The sequence below is a fragment of the Camelus ferus genome, chromosome 17, assembly GCF_009834535.1.
Source record: "Camelus ferus isolate YT-003-E chromosome 17, BCGSAC_Cfer_1.0, whole genome shotgun sequence".
Lineage (NCBI taxonomy): Eukaryota > Metazoa > Chordata > Mammalia > Artiodactyla > Camelidae > Camelus > Camelus ferus.
In genome coordinates this window covers 6510580-6532640 of record NC_045712.1, presented here as the reverse complement: position 1 = coordinate 6532640, position 22061 = coordinate 6510580, and positions in this window count along the sequence as shown.

The following is a 22061-nucleotide window of genomic DNA, read 5'->3' as shown; positions in this document are numbered from 1 at the left end:
GACTCCTAGACCTTGAGCTTCATTATACGCTCACTGTAATACATTAACATGGGAGATGACACCCCCGTGTCATGACAATTTTGAGGCTGCTCGCAAAAGGTCAAAAAGTGGGTGGTAACCAATTCCTGAGACTCCCAGCCCCTTCCCCCAAAAGCAGTTGGGATAATCTTCCCATTTGTTAGCATACGAAGCTACCGAGCCCATAAAAACTAGCAATACTCTGCCTCATAACCTCTCACTCGCTCACCTACACCTTGTCTATGGAGTGTGGGACACAGCTACCCTCTGGCCCCACATGCATTTTTCCTGTATCAGTGTGATGTCCGTACAGGCCATCTGGCTGGGCACTGAGCTCTTCCACTTGGGAATACTATCTTGGAATTGGAAGATCAGGGAGCAAGTAATATAATCCACCCTGAAACTCAAGCTCAAAGCAATTTCTGAAGCGATTGTTTTGCTGTAATCTTGTCACTGATGAGAGGTGTTTTGCTAGAAGAAACACAGCTTAATACAGGCTTAAGAGGAAAAACAACTCGCAAAGTATTGATCTATCAAATCCTCATTGAATATCACCGCTTCGTGGAGGCAGCACAGCACAGTGACCTAGAGCATCCCCATCGCACAGAGCTGGTCTTTGAAGGGATAAATAATTGGTCCCAGAGTGAAAATCCACACGCTGCTTCTTCCATTGAAAAAGGCATTCAAAATAAATAAACAGTATGCTTAGTGACGTGGTTAATTCTTATTTTGGTACAAGTTTCTTACGTTTGCTCTCTGGTAACTAGTGGGTAGTCCACATTTTTGAGTAAGACTAGTTTAGAGAAGTGGTTCTTAACTGGGGGCAGTTTTGCCTCCCAGGGGCATTTGGCCATGTCTGGAGACAATTTTCGGTTTTCACTCCTGAGTTGGGGGGTTGCTAGTGGCACTGAGTGGGTAGAAACCAGGGAGGCTGCTAAATATCCCAGTGTACAGCACAGCCACCACCCCCCTCCCCAACCCTGGGAAGACTTACCCAGACCAAAATGACAATCGGGAAGCGGCTGAGAAACTTTTCTAGAACACGGTTTTAGAATCAGACAGTGGTGGGACTCAAACCCCTGCTCTGCCACTTAATAAAGGGTGACTGTGAGCAAAATGCTTGTCTCTGTAGGTACCAGTTTCGTCTCCCACCCACCGTTGAACTGGCTGGGTTGTTTGCAAATGAAGTGAGCAAATTCAAGTTGACTCTTTCCTTTCTTTCAGCTGAATTGAGATATGACTGCCATACATCACTGTGTAAGTTTAAGGTGTCCAGTATAGTGATGTGACTTACATATATTATGACATGATTACCGCATCTCCTAGAGATTCCAAATAAAGGAAAAAGAAACTTTTTTCTTGTTGATAAGAATTCTTCAGATTTACTCTGTTAACAACATTCCTACATAATACAGAGCAATGTTCATCAGATTGACTCTTAAACACAGAAAAAGCAAGTGCTCAATGTAAAGCAGACATTAGACATGACTCTCATCCTGGTGGCCCCTGGATTGTCCAAGGACTCACTCAATTAAGGGCAAAGACAGTTTCCATTTTCCTTCCTTCCCTCCCTTCTTCTTTTCTTGGATAACAAATTACAATGACTTATTTGCAGTCATTTACTTTGAAGACCTAAAAATGTAAATGCATTTCATGCCTCACTGAAGATGAATGTAAAACAAAATAAAACAAAACCCTGAGTTTGATTCCTTAAGAGAGAAACTTTATGGTCAGAAAGAGCCACTTGGCAGACAGAGCTGGGAAATTTGATTGAAATTCCTCTTCTGTCCCTTAGGATGAAGTATGATGCATGCACGGGAGCTTAATGGTTTACAAGTTGGGACTCCTACTGTGTCTTTTTTTGCTGGTGATTTTATGATTCTTCTACACACAACATGATGGATTCCTGAGTATCTCAAGCTTTGAATCAGTACTTTTTTTTTCTTTTGCAGCTTGAGTGAAATCCTTCAGGCAGAGCTGTGAAGACGTGGTTCTTAAATAAAATATTTTTCTACTGTGCTAATAATTCACACATTCTCCACATTTCTCTTCTATACTCAGGGTCAGTGGGATACATCCATTTTTCTTAATTCTATCTGGCCTGTTTTTCTCTGGCTTCCAACAGCTTTTTTATGAAAGCACAGCATGGCTTATACAGGTACTGGTGTTTGGGGAGTGGGGAGGATTATGGAGGGGGAGGGGACACTTTCTTACTCTTTTCCCATCACTTTATTAACAATGGATTTTTAATGATTTGAAAACACTTTGTAAGTGACCTAGTGTGAAATATTGCATTACAAACCCATACAGGAGACACAATTCAAAGAATAAAAGCAATAACACACTTTCATCCTGCTTTTAAGTTTTAATGGAGTGTATTTTATTGAGAGCCAGGATACTTTTTTCTCCACCTGAGAAGCCATTTACTTGCTGGTTTGCTAACTCTCTATAGAGTTGACACTCTTCCTTTGAAGAATTGGATGTTTGGATTTCTGGGTCAGGTGGAAAGATTTCAGTGTCAAAAGTGAAAATGTTACAAATTTCAAGAGTGAGTGTATGACCTCACTTCTGTAGATGTGGCACCATGGTCTATGGGGCAGGATGGGTGGTCAGTACACAGTGACACCTATTTAAGATTCCTGCTTCCCACGAGACCTTTGCACAATATGCTGCGGCCCACCTCATATTACTTCCTAAGCAAAATACAAAAATTGCATTTGAGTAAATGAGCAACTAACAGTACAGAACTGGCACATTTAAAAAATTTTACTTTGGAGACTCCAGGCATACAGGATCTCTAAAGGTGATCTAAAGCCCATTTTTCTTAGCATATGTCTCGTTTCTTAAAACTCTTGACATTAAAACTACAGGAAGTTGGGAGAATTCTGTGTTCTTCCTTCTGTACTCTCACCTATTGTGGTGAAGTGCTTTGGTTCTGTTCTTACGGCCCATGTGTCTGGGTGTCCTTTGGCAAGGAGGACCCTTCTTTTCTTCCTGTGTTTCTGGCCATTGCATTGGAAACTCACCACGGCCATGCTCTCTACTCTGCCAGGGAGGCCTCTGCGAGGCCAGCTGCTGTGTCTGTGACTGGTTGGGCCCCATTAATTCCAGAGATCTTGTTGTAGGAAACCCCAATTTGGCCTTCGATCCAAATGACTTTTCCAATCTAGTTTTACCACTAATAAGGATAATTATCTATCTATTGCTGGGTCAATTTCTCAACTGAATCAGAATTTGAAAGAGAGTAATGATGACTGGTTAGGTTCCCTACAAATCACAACATCTCTTAAAAATCTTAGTACAGTTTCTCTCTGATGCCATAGATTGCCAAGTCTTGTCATACAGTCAAAAATCAATACTTTTCATTCATCACCATGTATTATAATTACCTACGAGGACTAACTAAGGCCAAGACAATCTGTTGAATCATCCAGGATAAGATGTATAAGTCATGGATGAAATAGTCAAAAAACTTCAATCTACTAAGGTATTTAAAAAATAAATGTTGTTAGAAAGAATGCAAAATAAAAAATAAATTGAGAGGTATATATAAAATGCCAAGAAGACATCACAAAAGGGGCCATAACTTCTAGCTGGGAAGGCCTACAAGTCTTTTAGAGAGAGAAAGGATTTATGTTGGACTCTGAATGATGGGTAAAAATTAGATATGCAGATAAAGAAATCACTTCTATTTTTAAAAAGGCTTTTGAAATAGAGGGAAGAGTGAGCATGCATGTATGAAGGAAGACATTAAAGAGAAAACCCCGGGGATTTTATTAAATAGCTCATTTAAAAAACTTGCAGTCCATTTTACTAAAAAAATTATTCTAGGGTGGGAAGGATGTTTAGACGGTTCTCTGGGTACAATGAATTCCCCCTAGACCTTGGTTATTGGTCACTAACACTCAGAATAGGCTGGAATATGCTGCAGTAATAGCAACTCCCAAATCTCAGTGGCTCAAGAAAACAAAGATTTATTTCTTATTCACACTAGAGCCTACTGAAGCTGAAGAAAGAGGTTCTGTTTGGCAGAGGAATTTCAGAGAACTGAGTATTGTCCATGAGATGTTTCCATGTAGAAGAGGTCACCTTGGTCACAGTCTACTAGCCAGAGCAAACTTCTTAGACCCGCCTCACTTCAAGAGGGCAAGACAATACAATCCTTTTGTAGGCTTAAACAATGGAGAATGGTTTTAACATCTACTGCAATCTCCTTGGGTGGTTATCACAAGAATACATCCTCATTTTAGTACTAGGACTCATACCTCTCTAGAATATTCCCAAAGATTATTTCATTTGTTGGGTGTTGAATCTGTGTCAGGTACTGGCTGAGCTTTTTATATCAACTTTTTTCTTCGAATTCCTACAAAAATTCTCTGATGTTGGTTTCAGCATCTTCCTGGCTGGTCAGGTCCTGGCAACTTTGCTCTTCCTTACAGGTTATATATAGGCTGACTGGGAACAGCTGGTCATTAGACACAGGTTTTCAGGAGCTTCTGATGGATTACTGGATGAGCAAGGGAGGATGGAGACTGGACCTCCAGCTGCTGTTGCTGCTACCCCCATGGTCCCCATCTGCATACTCATGAACCCTCATATTTACCACATATTCTCCATAGGCCAGACACTGTGCTCCGCACCTGCGAGACGGGTACTATTATTTTCCCTATTTTATAAACGAGAAACCAAAGTTCAGAGAGAGAACATTACAGACCAAAATTACACCTAGGAAGTGTCAAGAGATGGTGTTGAGCCTGAGGCCAGTTTACACCAGAGCTGGTATTCTTAACAACCATGCTGTACTACTGGAGGGGTTGGGTAGGAAGAGAGAAGAGATGAAAATTTGGGTGATGGTTACGAGGTTTAGGATGGATGGAAATGAAAATAAAAAACACTAGGGAAATGAATGCCAATCTAGAGGATGAGGTTTGGGATTGGGGGGGTTCGGTTGAAACATTCTATAAATATAGAATTTAAAAGACTATGGAAACTGATAAGAGTGCAAGTAAAAGAGAGGAAATGAAAATGATCCCAAATATTGGTGTGACACTTATAGCTGGGGAAAAAAAATCAAAAGGAAGATCTGACTTAAAGGTACAGGTGAGGAAATAAATTCAGGGTTGGTTTTACTGAATTTTTCTATACAAATGGAGTATTTGTGCAAATCAGTTATTCATTTATCCAGCATATAAAGAACACAGATCTATGGTAGGTATTAGAGATACATGATAAGTAAAACCTAGTTTCATATATGTTTAGAAATACACAGATCTGAAAGATATAGATTTTGGCTTCATTCATTTACTCATTAAAACATATATTTAGGATGTTCCAAGTATGCGACAGATAAAGCAGAAGGAATAGAGGAATTCAGGAAAATAAATGTGTTTATCAAGGGAAACAGTTAAAGAGATGAGATCCCAGTCTTGAGAGAGTGCCAATATTAAGGAATATGGGAGGGAGGAAGAGAAATTTGAAAAGAAGTGGTTGTCAAGGAGTGAAGAGATCAGAACAACATAAGGTCCCAGAACTTGATGTATAAGTAAGATTTTAGGAAGAAAATCATGAAGGCTCACTATGGCCAAATACCATGGAGATGTCAAGAATGGTTAGACATATTTACAGATGTGTTTTGGACAGGTCAGAGATCGATGAATGTAGAAAAAGCATGTGTATTTATTCTTTTAGGAAGCTTGGCGGGAGGAAGAGAGAAAAGAATGTGGCCCTTTAAAAGTAGAAGGGCCATGGGGAGGTTTATTGAGGGTAATTTTACAAAAAGCATTAGTGAAGAGGGGACAGTTCTAGATGTGAGGAGTGGGATTGGGGGGAGCAGGTATTTTACTGGAGTAAGATGGTGTATTAGGTGGAAAAAAATGGGGTGAAGGCCAAGGACAGTGCCTCCGTGAGACTTTTTCCAGCAAGATTTTCAGATTAAGAGAATCAGTAGCAAAAATTGGAAAAGACACAGGATTGGGGCTCGGTATCATGGCCGATAAGGCGGGGAGGGACGCCAGGGCTAGTGTGTTTGTTTCCTAGGGCTGCCCTAATAAGGTTCCAAAACAAGGTAGAACAAAACAACAGATATGTATTCCCTCAAGGTGCTGGAGGCTGAAGCCTGAAATCAAGGTGTTAGCGCAGCCAGGCTCCCTCTGAAAACTCCAGGGGAGAATCCTTCCCTGTCTCTTCCTCGCTTCTGGTGGTTGCCAGCAATCCTTAGCATCCCTTGGTTTGTGGCATCACAACTCCAATCTCTGTTCACATGGCCCTCTTTCCTGTTTATCTGCTTGTGTCTCTGGCTTCTTTTTCTTATAAGAGTATCAGTCTTTGGATTTATGGTCCACCCTAATCCACTAGGGCTTAATCTTGACTTGATACTGTCTATAAAGACTTTCTTTCTCAGTAAGGTCCCATTCTGAGATTCTGAATGCAAATGGATTTTAGGGGGATAATATTCAACACAGTACAACTAGTATGAGCATCTTTGAAATGATGGCTGTGGAATAGACTGAATAGTCAAGAACCAACAAAAGTGGTGACGAATAATAACCCAGTGTGGCTAAGGGACCAAAGAGGAGTCCAAGGTTAAAATGAAAAGAATCAAGACAGTGAAAGTTTTAGTCACGGAAGGAAATTTTATAATTGGACACTTTGGGGTTAGGTATTTAGTCAAAGGTAGAGAGTACAAGGACTTAAGTTCTTCATGGATTCCTACAGGTTCCTTCTCCTACTCTACAGAAAGATAACACTTAAAGGCCAAAAACAAATGAAGAAGAAACAAAACAGGTCAGAATGTTCACTTATGGGTTAACCACTATTCATATGTTCATTCATTCAACAAATATGAATTGCTTACCATTCACCATGAACTGTTTCATGTTTTAGGGATACAGCAGTAAAACAAACAAACAACAAACATCTTTATGAATATTCTCCTGCATTGTGTATTTGACAGCTGTCACCACTGCTCTGTTGGTGATGAGGACATTGGCTTAAGAGATGGAGTAAGTGTCCTCGGGCCACACAGGTAACACATTTAAGAGTCATCCCATTCCTGGGCATATATTCAGAGGGAACCTTAATTCAAAAAGACACCTGCACCCCAATGTTCATAACAGCACTATTTACAATAGCTAAGACATGGAAACAACATAAACAGTCCATCAACAGATGACTAGATAAAGAAGCTGTGGTTTATTTATACAATGGAGTACTATTCAGTCATACAAAAGAATAAAATAATAACATTTACAACCACATGGATGGACCTACAGATTGTCATTGTAAGTGAAGTAAGCCAGAAAAAGAAAGAAAAATACCATATGATATCACTTATATGTGGAGTCCAAAAAAAAAAAAAAAAGACAAACGAACTTATTTACAAAATGGAAACAGACTCATAGATACAGAAAACAAATTTATGGTTATGGGGCAGGGAATAAAATGGGAGTTCGAGATTTGTAGATACTAACATACACAAAATAAACAAGTTTATACTGTATAGCACAGGGAACTATATTCAATATCTTGTAGTAACTTTTGGTGAAAAAGAATATGAAGATGAATATATGTATGTTCCTATATGACTGAAGTACTGTGCTGTACACCAGAAATTGATACAACATTGTAAACTGACTATACTTCAATAATAAAAAAAAATTAAAAAGAGTCAGATCTTCTTGAATGCAGACCAGTGTACTCTCAAATATTCTTTTCATTACCTTAGGACTGGCCAGGACAAACTGAGTAGACTAAAGGTTACAGGGTTTGCTATTGAGAAGAACACCAAGGAGGCCAGAGACAACCTTTCCCCATAACATCGCTCACCTGGAGTAAACCTATAGTTACGCAGTTAGGCTCTACTCAAAAGGCTAACTGAAAGGAAAAGCTGTTTCAAAGTCTTCCTATAGGAAGTGGCAGAGGGCTCATTAATAAGAACATGCACCATTTGTTGAACGGAACAAATGAACAGATTTTTGGCAAAGAAATTTACTTCCGAGAAGAAAAGAAGTGCCTGCAGTGTTGGGATGGGAGTCAGGGAGCAGACTGCTGACACACAGATGTGAAAACAAGATGCTTGTAGCAGCTGCGCACTAAAGAAAGTTAGCGCCACTATCAATTTTCTATTTTTCTTTTAGCAATTTATCAGTTAGACTTATCAAACTGAGATGGCCTCATGATAGGTACTGCGGTTTTGAAAATGCAAGAACCAGCGTTAACGAATGTTCCTAAGATGCACACAGGCTCACAAGCAATGTGGGGAGAGAAGCCGAAAGAGGAACAAAGCCAGCTCTTGTCCTGTGCATCTTTGGGCCCCTATTACCTTGGCTTCAAATTATGCCTGTTCATGGAGAACAGGTGTTTGAAATAAAATCAAGGGGAAAACCACTATGAATTCAGCCCCTCTAAAGTCACTGCAAGAATTTCTAAAATTACTCTTCTTAGACAAATTGCTCCCACAGGCCTGGATGATTTTTTATCTTGAGGGTGCACAGGGGATACTAAATCTTCCAGCTGACACAAACTCGTTTTCAGACGGCCCGGAGATCCCATTCATCATGCATGCAGGGCTCAGGGTGCTGGCGTCACATTAAAGGTTAAAGCTGAGAAAGGCGAGGAGGTTCTGCCCTGGACTAGCGTGGGGAGGCTGTGTCCGTAGCTGCTGGAGGACTTTTCCTTTCGGCAACACACAAGGATGGGTAAGCTCATTACTGGCTTAAATTAAAGAAAGTGAAAAATATTTAAATTCATTTGTGTAAACAGAATCTTTCAAGATGAAGAGATTAAAGGATTGACGTGTTAGTGAGCTCCAAAGGAGTGGAGAAAGTGTGTGTGTGTGTGTGTGTGTGTGTGTAAGTATGTATGTATACATTTACTGATATATTTATCTAATTTTTTTAAGTGAGAGATACACAAGCAATTAGATAATCCAAAACTGTAGAAACATTTTTCAATGGCTTCTCAACCAAACCTATAATTTAACAAATATATTTCTAGTGCCAAATACTAGTGGTTGCCACCTGCTTCGGCCGATATCAAGTTTGCTTTGGGGAATGAAATTTTCTTTGAAGCCAAAAGAATTCTCTCTGACAGAAAATCTATCCCAGTTCTTCAAAACTAGGGCAACAGACTTTCTTGCTGGACCAAGGAGAGCAGAATAAGGCAGACATCAAAGAAGAAAGCCAAGTTGACTCATGAGCAACTTGATAAACACTTCGTTTAACTGGCAAATTTATAGCTAACGTTGTGTCACAAAAACTTGAGAAGTGTGTTCTTTCCCCCCAATTAGAGCCTGTGTCATTCGTCCTAGCCTTCACCTGATGAGATGGGAGAATGTTATCAACTGCTCAAACCTAGCTTTAGTCAAATCTAGATAAAATAAATTATGGGATAGAGACATCATCCTAGATTACCTTTCAAAAATTGACAATCAAGACAGGAAAGATTAGAATTTTATCTACCAAATTAGTTGCATTCATCTCTTGAACTGATGCTGCCGAGTGTCAGAAATCAAAAAGATCACAGCCAAGAAATACTGAAAAAAGTAAGACCTGAGGGGAAATGAAAATGCATTCAGCCAAAGTAGCAAATAGAAATAATAATGGAAAGAGACATCTTTTAGTTAATTCCTAGTAGGGTACTGGTTCTTTGTTGAGGTGCTAGGGACATGCACATTTGTGCCAAGTCTGAACAACTTAAGAATTCTAAATTCAGGGCTACTGAATGCTCAGTCCATTTGGTGTGGACAGAACAGAATTTTAGTGTAGGGTCAGAATCTATAAGTGGTGGTTCATCTTACTTCCACTCAAGGAAGGCAATGGAGATAGTTACAATTTCTATCCTTATACTAAGATGTAATCAGGAAAGGAATTTAGAACTCAGGAAAACGGATAAATGGTTTATCACCTGGTTTCTGCCTAACTCAAGCCAGCCATCTTTAGCAGAACACAAACTGTTCTTCAATTCTTAATTTTAATTCTTCTACATGAAGCTAATTTTAAAAGATTGAGACACTATTCCACTGTAAATTGTCAACTATATCATGATTATGTCACACGTTTTGCTTATTTCTAGCCACAAGGACCAATGAATTTCACTTACTTTACTGTTCTTGCCTGAATCGAAGCCACTTCATTGGCTGGAGTGAGGGAGAGTCTAGCCTCAGAAAGTGATGACCATAGTAAATTCTACTGGGCACAATTCATAGTGGATTAGAACAAGGTTTAGGTGATTCTGGCCCATTTCCTAGAGGATGCCCATGGACATGGCAAAGAGAAAGTGTTAGGAGTAGAAGGAAGGGAAGTTTGATAAAGAGAGAGAGACCAAAGGTGAACATGTGGGAAATAAACCAATGTTATTGACCTATGTAATTTGTCTGCTTGGGCTTCCATAACAATATACCCTAAACTGAGTGGTTTAAAAAACAGAAATTTATCACCTCACAATTCTGGAGTCTAGAAGTCCAAGATTAAGGTGTTGACAGATTATGTCCCTTCTGAGGGCTGTGAGAGAAGGATATGTTCCAGTCCTCCCTCTTGGCTTACAGGTGGCCCTCACCCTGTGTCTCTTCACATTGTCTTCCCTTTATGCCAATCTCTGTGTCCAAAGTTCCCACTTTTATAAGGACACCAGTCATTTGGATTCCACCCCCTCTCCCAATGATCTCATGTTAACTTGATTACTTCTGTAAAGATTCTATCTCCAAGTATGGTCACACTCTTAGGAACTGGGGTTAGGACTTCCACATATGATCTTTGAGGTGACATAATTCAACTCATAAACCTACTACATACATGTCTAGTTTTTGTATATATTTTTTTTATCAAACACAATCTCAAGTTCTCAGAACAATTCAACAAAGCTGGTATCATTGCCTTCTTTTTAGTCTTTGCTTTAGGCTCAGAGAGCAAGAGAAAATCCCTTCCAGTTACTAAGACAACAAGTGAAGGAGTAAGTATTTGAAGCCAAGTCTTAATAATTCTAAGACCTCACTCTTTCCACTCTATGATACTGCTGAAGGAATAGTCACTGAACACCAGTGAGTGTTGGACACCGCAATAAGCACTAAAGAATTCAGAGACCATCAAAAGCTTTTTTCACCTTTGAGGTTCACTCATTCTCACCAGGAAATATCTTATGCCATGAAAGCTCTAGGAGTAATGCAATTCTTCCATAAAATATGAATCATAAAGCATGCAAACACCACAGGGCATTTTTGGCAGACCAAGATGTTTGATGTTTTTAATGTCAGCCCCATTGCTAAGAAACAGTTAAAAAGAGTAGAAACCCACTGGAACACACAGACATTCCAGGGCAGATTACAAGATTGGCAAAAATGGCAGGTATATGTTATAAGAACTTTAAAACAGAAGTATCCAAGGAAAGATAAAGATTTAGTTTTGATAAACCTATCAAAAATTTTACAAACTTACAATAAGAAAATCTGGAATTAATTTATTTTTAATTTCAATATATAGGAATGCTTTGCATTTATGGTATAGTATTTTTTAATGTACTGTTTTCAGTGTTTAAGGCCTCAAACACTCAGTCAAAAGCTCTGGGGAACTCCTTTTCTCCTTCCATTTCTACTTCCAAATGCCAACATCATGGAGGCTGAGTGAGTATTGTTTTTATGAATAGATGCAATGAATTAGAAACAATGAATTGGTAACAATGACTTGCATCTAGTGACTTTTTCATTCTTTTTGTTCATGACATAAACCACTGTGTATATAGTATCACCCTTATTCTTTCCTGTTATTAAATTTCTTGTCAAAATCTTCCTTAAACCACAGAGACAAAGATGGATTCACTCTCTGTGAGTCTGAGCAGTTAAATTTACTTCTCTGACACACTGCAAGTTGATTTAGAGCTAATCTGTCTGCTTTTTATTGGCTTCGTGTAAAACATTGCTTTTCTTTGTTTTTCTTTCATTCTGTATTGTCTTGTAGAAATATGTAATTTCAATTTAGACCATAAGAAATTAGTCTCTCTGAGAAAAATCAAGGAAGACTTTGGTAGCAAAAGAAAAATATACATTACTCATATGCTTTTTCCCCTGTGTAACAACAGACTGGAGTGTGGACAATCTGAGGGCAGAGAAAGGTGATAATCAATACTTGGAAGGTAACACTAATGAAACATAAACACCATGATCCAGACACAATTAGCAACATGACAAACTGTTGCTTCTACTATTTATCTCTGCTAAAGTCTGACCTTACTTTCTACCAAAGGCTAAGAATATTTGACGTAGATTCATGATACCACAATCAATTCCCCTATTTATTTTATTAATGAACAGATACGTTGTGGACATTTAGGAACAGAAGAAAAGAAACACATCAGTAATCTGTGAAAATCAATATTGATTTACTAAGTACCAGTCCCAGAAATGAATTTCATTTTTCAATATTTGCTAAGTTTGAGATGTGGGCAAATGACAGCCCATTTCAGTGACACTTCAGCCTTAGGCTTCTAGTATATCCATTTGGAGACATTTGGATTGGGTCATAGAACAGTTAGGTAGATTGCCACCTCTTTGGACAACTGTATTTAAAGTTGATTGATTAATTAGTACCAATTTAGAAGAATTCTAGTAGCACGATCTCAGAATTCGAAGACAGTTTTTTCTTATTCAACATTTTTTCATTCAATAAATATTTATTGATAGCTTTCCACATGCCAGGTGCTTGGGCTACACATTGGGGATGTCACAGGTATCAAGACATGGTCTCACCTTCAAGGAACTGGTACTTTTATGGGGAAACCCAAGGAAGAAGAGAGCACTAACACTAGAGAGTGACACATCATGTACATACTATAAGTACAATGAAAGGATTAGGGTTCTGTCTGGTGCTAGAGAGGTGTTGAAGAGAGAAGAGAGGGTAATAGAATCTTAGGGAAGGGATTATGGGGGAAAGTACCATCTTGAATGAAAGCTGAAATGTAACTAAAACTGAATTAGGTAAAGTTCAAGCATGAGTGTGGGAGAACATCTTCAGGCAAAGATGTTCCAGGGAGAAGGAAAAGCATATTCAAAAGCCTTGAGTTTCATCAATGACTTGAATAAGGATTGAAGAGACCAGCGTAGTGGATGCTGGTGTTGTCTCCCTAATATTCACTGTACATTAACTCCACAGTGAAAGACTAAGTGGTTTAGACACTGATGACATTGTATTCGATTAGTTAAATCAATCCTAACCATCCCATATTCTTTGCCAATGACTTGTTTGGAGTCTGCGTTTAAGGCATTCAGTTCATGGTGCTTTCTGACATGAGAATTTGGGAAGGTGGGCCAGTGTGGTAGAAGGGGACATTTTACGGGAGCTTCCGGGAAATTGTCAGTAGAAAGGAAGGTGTATCCTCTCTTATATGTGACTGTGGAAGGATGTACCCCAGAACACTCTGGCAGTCATCTTATAAGGAGGAACAGTAAGCCTTTGGATGAAGCTGACACTATTGCTGAATGAAGAGTGAAAAACCCCTGAGTCCTTGATAACATAGCATGGCTGAAATATCCAACTCCAAAGTATGGTTTACCCCTATACTTTTGTTATATGAGCCAACAGTCTCCTTTGTTGTTTAAACAAGTTTGATTTAGACTTTTGTTTCTTTTTTTTTACTGAAGTATAGTTGATTTATAATATTACATTAGTTTCAAGTGTATAGCATAGTGATTCAGTATTTTTATAGACTATACTCCATTAAAAGTAACTACAAAATAATGGCTATAATTTCTTGTGCTGTAAATTATATCCTTATTGCTTACTTCTTCCATACATAGTAGTTTGTATCTCTTAATCCTGTACACTTATCTTATCTTTCTTCCCTCCCCTTTCACTGCTGGTTACCACTAGTTTATTCTCTATATCTGTGAGTCTGTTTCTGTTTTGCTATATACATTCGTTTTACCTTTTAGATACCATGTATATGCAACATCCCACAGTATTTGTATTTCTCTGTCTGACTTATTTCACTAAGCATAATATTCTCTAGGTCCATCCACATTGCAGCAAATGGCATAATTTCATTCTTTTTTATGACTGAGTAATTTTCACTATATACATATATATATACACACACACACACATACATACACACACCAAATTTTCTTTATCCATTCATCTATTGATGGACACTTGAGTTGCTTCCATATCTTGGCCATTGTAAATAGTGCTGCTATGAACACTGGAGTGCATATATCTTTCTGGATTGACATTTTAATTTTTTTCGGGATATACACCCAGGAGTGGAATTTCTGGATGATATGGTAGTTCTATTTTTAGTTTTTTGAGGAACCCCCAAACTGTTTTTCCATAGTGGATGCAATAATCTACATTCTTACTAACATTGTACAAGAGTTTCCTTTTCACCACATCCTCACGAGTATTTGTTATTTGTAGACTTTTTGATGATGGTCATTCTGACAGGATTATGGTAGTATCTCCTGTCATAGTGTTTTGATTTGCACTTCTCTAACACTTAGCAATGCTGAATGAACATCTTTTCATGTGTCTGTTAGCCTCTGTATGTCTTCTTTGGAAAAATGTCTGTTTAAGCCTTCTGCCCGTTTTTTGACAGAGCTGTTTGGTTTTATTTTGACACTGAAATGTTTAAGATGTATATATATTTTGGATATTAACCCCTTGCCAGTCATACGATTTGCAAATATTTTATCCCATTTAGTAGGCTGTCTTCATTTTATTGATGGTTTCCTTTGCTGTGCAAAAGCTTTTAAATTTAATTAAGTCTCATATGTTTATCTTTGCTTTTATTTCATTTGCCTTAGGAGACAGATCCAAAAAAATTACTGCTATGATGTAAATCAAAGATTGTTCTGCCTATGTTCTTTCATATGAGGTTTTATGGTTTCAGGTCTTACATTTAGATCTTTCATGTGTTGCTTTTCTATATAATAACAATGAACTATCAGAAAAATAAAGTTAAAAATCTTTCATTTAAAGTCACATTAAAAAGACTAAAATACCTAGGAATAAACTTAACCAAGGAGGTGAAAGAACTATACTCTGAAAACCATAAAACACTGATGAAGGAAACTGAAGATGGTACAGAAAAATGGAAAGATATTCCATGCTTTTGGATGGGAAAAATTAATAATGTTAAAATGGCCATACTACCCAAAGCAATCTATAGATTTAATGTGATCCCTATCAAAATGCCTATGACATTTTTCATAGAACTAGAACAAATAATCCCAAAATCTATATGGAACCACAAAAGCCCCTGAAATGCCAAAGCAATACTGAGAAAAAGGAACAAAGTTGGAAGTATTATCCTTCTAGGCTTCAGATTATACCACAAAGCTACAGTAATCAAAACAGCACAGTACGGGCACAAAAACAGACCACAGATCAATGGAATAAAATTGAAAGCCCAGAAATAAACCTATGCACTTATGGTCAATTAAACTATGACAAAGGAGGTAAGAATATATAATAGAGGACAGACAGTCTCTTCAAAAAGTGGTGCTGGGAAAACTGGACATGTGAAAGAATGAGATTAGAACATTTACTCACACCATATTCAAAAGTAAACTCAAAATGGATATTAGACTTCTGTTTGCAGCTTGAACATCTTAAATGATAATGATTGATAATCAAATTGACAGATGGTATAATATTAGGAAAGGCTGCAAATAACTTAGAAGAAAATAATAGGACTCAAAGAGATTAACGGGCTATGTGATGGGCTTGAATAAACCAAAGGAGATTTAAAAATGATAAGTATAAAACTTAGTGATTGTATATATAATATATTACAATATGTATAAATAATATAAAATAAAATAATATATGTATTTTTAATCATACAAAACAGAGGCATGGAGGAAATGCAGATGCCCTCTGTGATTTGTGTGAAGAGTCTCCAGGGATGCTGTGGTACTACAAGTTTTACACGAATTAACTGAATGGCATGGGTATGAATATACACAACTGAGGTTGATTTAGCATAATAATTTCCAAAAATCATAGTCCCGTTTTATTCCATGAGATGTTCATACTACATATAGACTCCACATTCTTGGAACCATATTTGAAAAGGCTCAGTGATAAACTGGGGAAATAAAGAAAAGTCAGGTTCAGAAAGGAAGTTGTTGAAGGGACAGTAGCTTGTTGAGTAGCACAGGAATTACACATGATGGTACACATGCAACCCTTCCCCTCTTTTGCCTTCATGGCAGACATAAGACTTGAATCATGGGGTTCTTTCCCAATGAACCTGGTTATCTATTTGACATTTTTCTTAAGTTCACTTCCCAGGCATAAAGTCTCAAATATAACCCAGTTGGCGTACAAGATAAACTTACATACAATCTCTAATTTTCCCAGAAAAGATATGTATTGAGCAGAAGATTGCAAATTGAAATGCCTTTGGAAGCCAGGCAGGAACCCAAAAGAAGGACGTCACTGGGTAAAACCTACAATGTGGTGGAAACTGGAACAGAGAATGCTTGGTCTGAAAGTATTCAAGCTCAAAATTCAAGAAGAGCAACAACTAAATTGTTCAGCCTAACTAAAACCTATCTGCAGACCTAATCTAGCTTTTAAGTACTGTATAATCTCTGACTTAGGAGACCATAAAAACATTCTTCAAATATTCTAAGGACTGACATATAAAAGAATGATTATTATACGTCTCTTTCAAGAAGAGAAAGGATGAATGATTGAAGTTGACTTAATGATTGAAGACTAGAGTATAAGTAATTTTATAATCACTGAAACTATCAAATAATATTTTTTTTCTATTATGAAAAGCACTAGTGACAAATCTAGATAGTCAACTCTCAGAGTTGTTGTAGACTAGAATTTTTTAAAGCTGGACCCACAAATTCTTCAAAATTACATATAAAAGGATATGATTACATGCCATTTTTCTAGAGAAAAGTTACATGGCTTACTCTAGATTATTTAAAAGTTCAGTTCCAACTGTTTCGGTAGTTGTGGTGAACTATGGCAAGTGTTTACTAATACTCTGCTTTCACTTCCCCCCTGGCACAGAAGAGAACTGTATTTCTCCATCTCCTCTGCAGTTAAGCGGGCCTGTGTGACTGAGTCCTGGATAGAGGAATGTGGGTCCTGTCCAGGCACAGTCCCTAAAACTTCCCACTCTCTTCTCCATGCTCTCTCTTTTCCCTTGTTTTGAAGACACAAACCATTTCCCAAGCCCCTAAGATTTGGGGTTGTTTGTTACAGAAGTTAGCCTCTCTTGACCAATTCAAAAATAATAATTTGGACAGCAAGTTTGAATAGACAATTCATCAAGTTTGTAATTGTACTGCACAAATCAAAACACCTTAAGTATTTTGAAACAAATCAGGTTTTAAATAGCAATTCTTTAACATGTATTTCAAAATGGACATGGACATATTTTGGGCTTTTAAGATCTTCAGGATTAATGAATTAAAACTACAAATAACAATATATATTTTATATTTTTGCAAATAATTTCTAAAGAAAAGTTCAAGTTCCAAATTTTCATTGGATCAAGTTCTATACATTAAGGACATATTTACACAAGTCTTTTATAAAGATCATTTATATTGACAAACCAATTTCCTTCCATATTTATGTTTTGAATGGATTTGTGAATGGTATGCTGTACTATTGGTTTGCTCTAAAATCTCCAATTCTCCCTAATAAAGTGCAGAAGCATTTCTATGAACCCTGCCTGCATTTTAGAATAATTTGAAGAAAAAATTAAAAACAGACGTTTTACCCTACCCATAGTTAATTCTGATCTAACTGGTCATTAATATTTTCGAATCTAACATGTAGCCCAGTAAAGAAGACTGGTCTATAGGATCAAGTTTAATCTCCTAGCATGGTATTCACTGCTTTTCCAAACAGGTTCAGTTCAATCTAGCTTCAGAACTCACCACTCTCCATCAATCTTATTCTGTATATTTTATGCTATATTGTTACTTTTAAAAATCTCTTTGCATTTCTTAATATCATGAGAAATTCTCACAGTTTCCCTTTAGATTCTGAAAAAGGAACAAATTGAAAATACAGAAGTTTGCTCCAAAGTCATTCATAATCCTATTCACCTTTGTTTGGTGATAACGCTCAGACACAAAAGCCAAAATACTCTATTTCATGACTGATGGAGATTTGAATTGGCCAGGTGATATCATTTTTGCTAATGAGGTCAAAATTCCTGGGAGGATTTTCTGTTTTGAAATAAAGGCAAAATCTGGACTACAGAAAAAAAAAATTACCTATGTCTCTTCACACATTCTCTTCCTGCCTGAACACAGATAAGAAGCAAGTAGAACAGCAGCCACTTTGTGATCATGAGGTAAACAATGTGAAGATGAAGGCCTACAGGTTACAGCTGGAAAAACAGAAAAGTCTATAACCCTGTTAAATTACTGAACTGCTACATCACTTCTAAACCATCAACCCACCACTATTTCAAAGCAGTTTTAAGGCCACTATAGTAGGTTATTCTGTGATCTGCAAAAAACATGTTCCTAAATAAAATTACTGTTTAGATATATTTTGAATTATCTGACCCATGAGATTACTAAAAAATAAATCCAATCACTTTAAAAAGTAGGGACTTTCCAAGGCAATTATGGTTTCAGAACTGAAGAAAAACAATATACTGCAACACTTTATAATGTGCAGAAGTCATACTTTTCAAGTGGGTAGGGGAAATAGTGAGATCATAATTTGGGGATGTCCAGAAAAATGTTCTTTGCTTGTTTATGGCTTTAGAAACATGCTTTTTCTTTAGGGTCTGTATTTTTTAAATTTTTGCCACATTTCTATCAACCTTTTTATTCATTCATTTTATTTATGAAATCAATGTGGCACCTCAGATCTACAAAATGGCTGGTGGTTATATCTAAATAATTCATTCAGGATTAATAAGCCCTTTAAATGAACACAATTTTGGTTATTCATGGGTTGCATAAATTCATAATGGGGTACAAGGTCTTTCTTGCAAAGGATGCACATTCTGTTTGTCATTCAGGAATGTTCCTTTGATGAATTCAGTTAAAATTTACTCAGCTGTCAGGGCCTACTGAATAATGAGAAAAATGATCCCAGAAAATGTAGATATTGGTTGTAGAATACTGTATATTTAAAATGTGTCCTTCATTATGCATATCCACTTATAAAATCAAATAGCTGAATTCTATTATCAGATGGATTTTGGAATCCGAGTATGCTTTTTTTTTTTTTTTTTTGGTAATGAAAACGGTCTATAAAGCATTTACGACAAAGTTCAAAATCTAAGGTTAATACAAAAGGGTTTGAAAGCAATCAGCAGGTAAGTAGAAATTTAGCATTGGAAATGAAAGGCAAAGATGGGGAAATAAAATGAAGAGAAGCAGTGGGCAGAAAGGGATTTGAAAGGAACATTAATACTTTGCATAATGAAAAAGAATATAGGTAGATGAAACTGAATATGGTAATGGTGAGGAATAACGGATGGAGTTACTTCAGTCTACACTAGAGAAAATTGATAATAAATAAAAGTCAGTTGGCAGATCTGTGGGTGTTCTGGACTTTTAAAACACCAATAAATCAAGTGCTTGTAATGTAAGTTTCAGGATGAGAAAAGCACGTGGGACCTGCATCTAATTTCCCTGGCTTCAGGAAAATGCATGTCATGTCTATTGCCAAACAAAAACAAATCCAGGAGAGCTATTTAACATACACCAGTGAAAATAAAGATCAACAGAAACTGCCTTCTAAAAATATTTTTAGAGGAATTTAAAAGCGATGAGGCCCTCATTATTTCCATTTCTCTACAGACTTGCCAGTGTGCCTCTATTCTCTTACTGCTCTTTTCCTTTCAGTAAATGCTAATGAGAAAATGATCTGCATATGCATAATCTGGGCACAGCTACATATGTGAGATGATGCTCTGTGCATTAATTTGCCAGCTTCATTCCTGTCAGCTTCACATATTTGAAGAGTGGGTAGAAAGTTCTGGAGGAGGAGATTTTTTACCCACTCACTATGAGTACTCAAGAAGTCAGGTCATTTTTCATGATAATTACTACCACAAAATGATGGAACTGGCTGGGACTCTGAAAACCTGCTCATTCTTCTCTTACTAATCACCCCACTCTCAAAAACCAACATTGTTTTTGGTCAGGTCTTTGTATGTTAGCTGGGGTACGTGTTCTCCTGTCATTATCTCTGAGACTTATGCCTGTTCATTGCACACATAAAAAGGAAACATCCTGAGTAACAACTTCCAATGCATCAATGTGACAAAACCCATTAAAGAGAGAAAAAAGAAGTCCCTGAGATAACACTGGACAAATAGCTTGGCAAGTAAATTTGGCTAAAATTCTATGGAATAAATCACAAAAGTTAATGAATTTCATTTTTGAACTTACCCAGTATTGATACAACTTGGTATCAATTAATTAAAAAAATTCTTTGCATGCATTATTTTTCAAGGTAAGTTCTTTGGACAACGTGGGTCCAAATCTTCCAGATCTACCACTTACTAGATATCTGACTTTGGGCAAGTGAATTAACCAAGAGTTTTCTGTTTTATGAAATGGAGATAATAATACCTAGTTCAAAGCACTGCTGTATGATTTGAATAAGATAATGAATGTACGCCTCTTGTACTTTGATGTTTTCCAGTATACCCAGATCACTTACTTTTAGGTCATAAAATACAGATTAGGTGATTGGGAAGAGAAGACAGGCTATACCTGTCAATGACAGGACAGAGTAGATTGTATTTGTTCTTTATTATATTTAGCTTCATAGACTCATATAAGATTAGAATCAGGTATGGGTGAAGTTACGCCTTATCACAGATGTCCGGGAGTGACTAGTTCATGAGGAGAGAATCTATGAGATCCCGAAGGGGGAAGAGCACAGGACCATAAGAGATTAGGGAGAATCTAAGACCATGGGACCTCAAGGGCATCGGATTGTTTAGGTCATCTCAGTTTTAACATTTCACTTGTTTTTGCTACCTTTCTAGCATACTAAGAGTGACAAAGACAGTGAAGTTTTTGGGTTCAGGACACAGTCTTGCTTATATCACAAATAACTGTCCCAGTTAAATGTGTTTTCTATCACATGATAGGTCAGTTGGAATGTCCCAGATAAAGAATTGGCTTAAGACCTTTAACGGTATGAGCTAAAAGGGAATGAGGAAATTTAGGCAAAGTTTTAGAAAAATCAGTCTAGAATCTGAGAGGTTCTGCTCTAGTTATTTCTGCCAAATGGTGAAAACTCGGTTGCCCAGAGTTTCTGGAACCATCGCTAACATCATAGGTGTTTTTAGAATTGTACGCAATGTAGGTCTATGACTAGCCACGTGAGTCAGAATTCCATTGTGTGTAGAAGAATTTTCTGCAACTTCTAAAAATCTTTCTGTAGTATGTTTTATCAGGCAGTTCCACTTGTTAAGTAGATTCTTACTTGTTAAATTTGCAAAAGCTGTGTTGTAGAAGAAAAAGGAGAATATTTCTAATGATAGTCCCGCAATAACAACTGTAGGTTCGGACACTGGAATTTAGGATTGCTACCGCTGTGTGAGTGGTTTTAGTGCTCTGAGCAATCTAATCTGCTGTGGAAGTGAAGGCATACAGAGAGCCACTGTGTCAACAAATAAAGTATACTGCTGTTCATTTTTATTTGTAAATCATTCACTTCAAGAATTTAAGAAAGGATCAGAATTATTCAGTTCTAATATTTCTCTTGGGGCAGCGATAAACAGATTTTGAACATTTCTCCCTTTGTTTTCAACCAATCAGTGATATTGGCTCTTCCAATGACTCTTTTGTTTGTAATATCTACAATATCCTTATTTATAGATTTTTTGATTCTTACAGAACATAGAACCCTCTGTCTATGTTTTTATTTTGGGGGACCAGTTATTAGAGATCTTCTAAATTGGTATTTTCCACTCCAATTATTTTTCTGAGAATGTCATTTCAGGCCTCCATTTTCAGTCCTTTATAAAAGAGAGAACAAAGCTTCTTTGACTTTTACTATCGAATCTACTCCAGAACATTGTTACCTAAAGTCTATTTT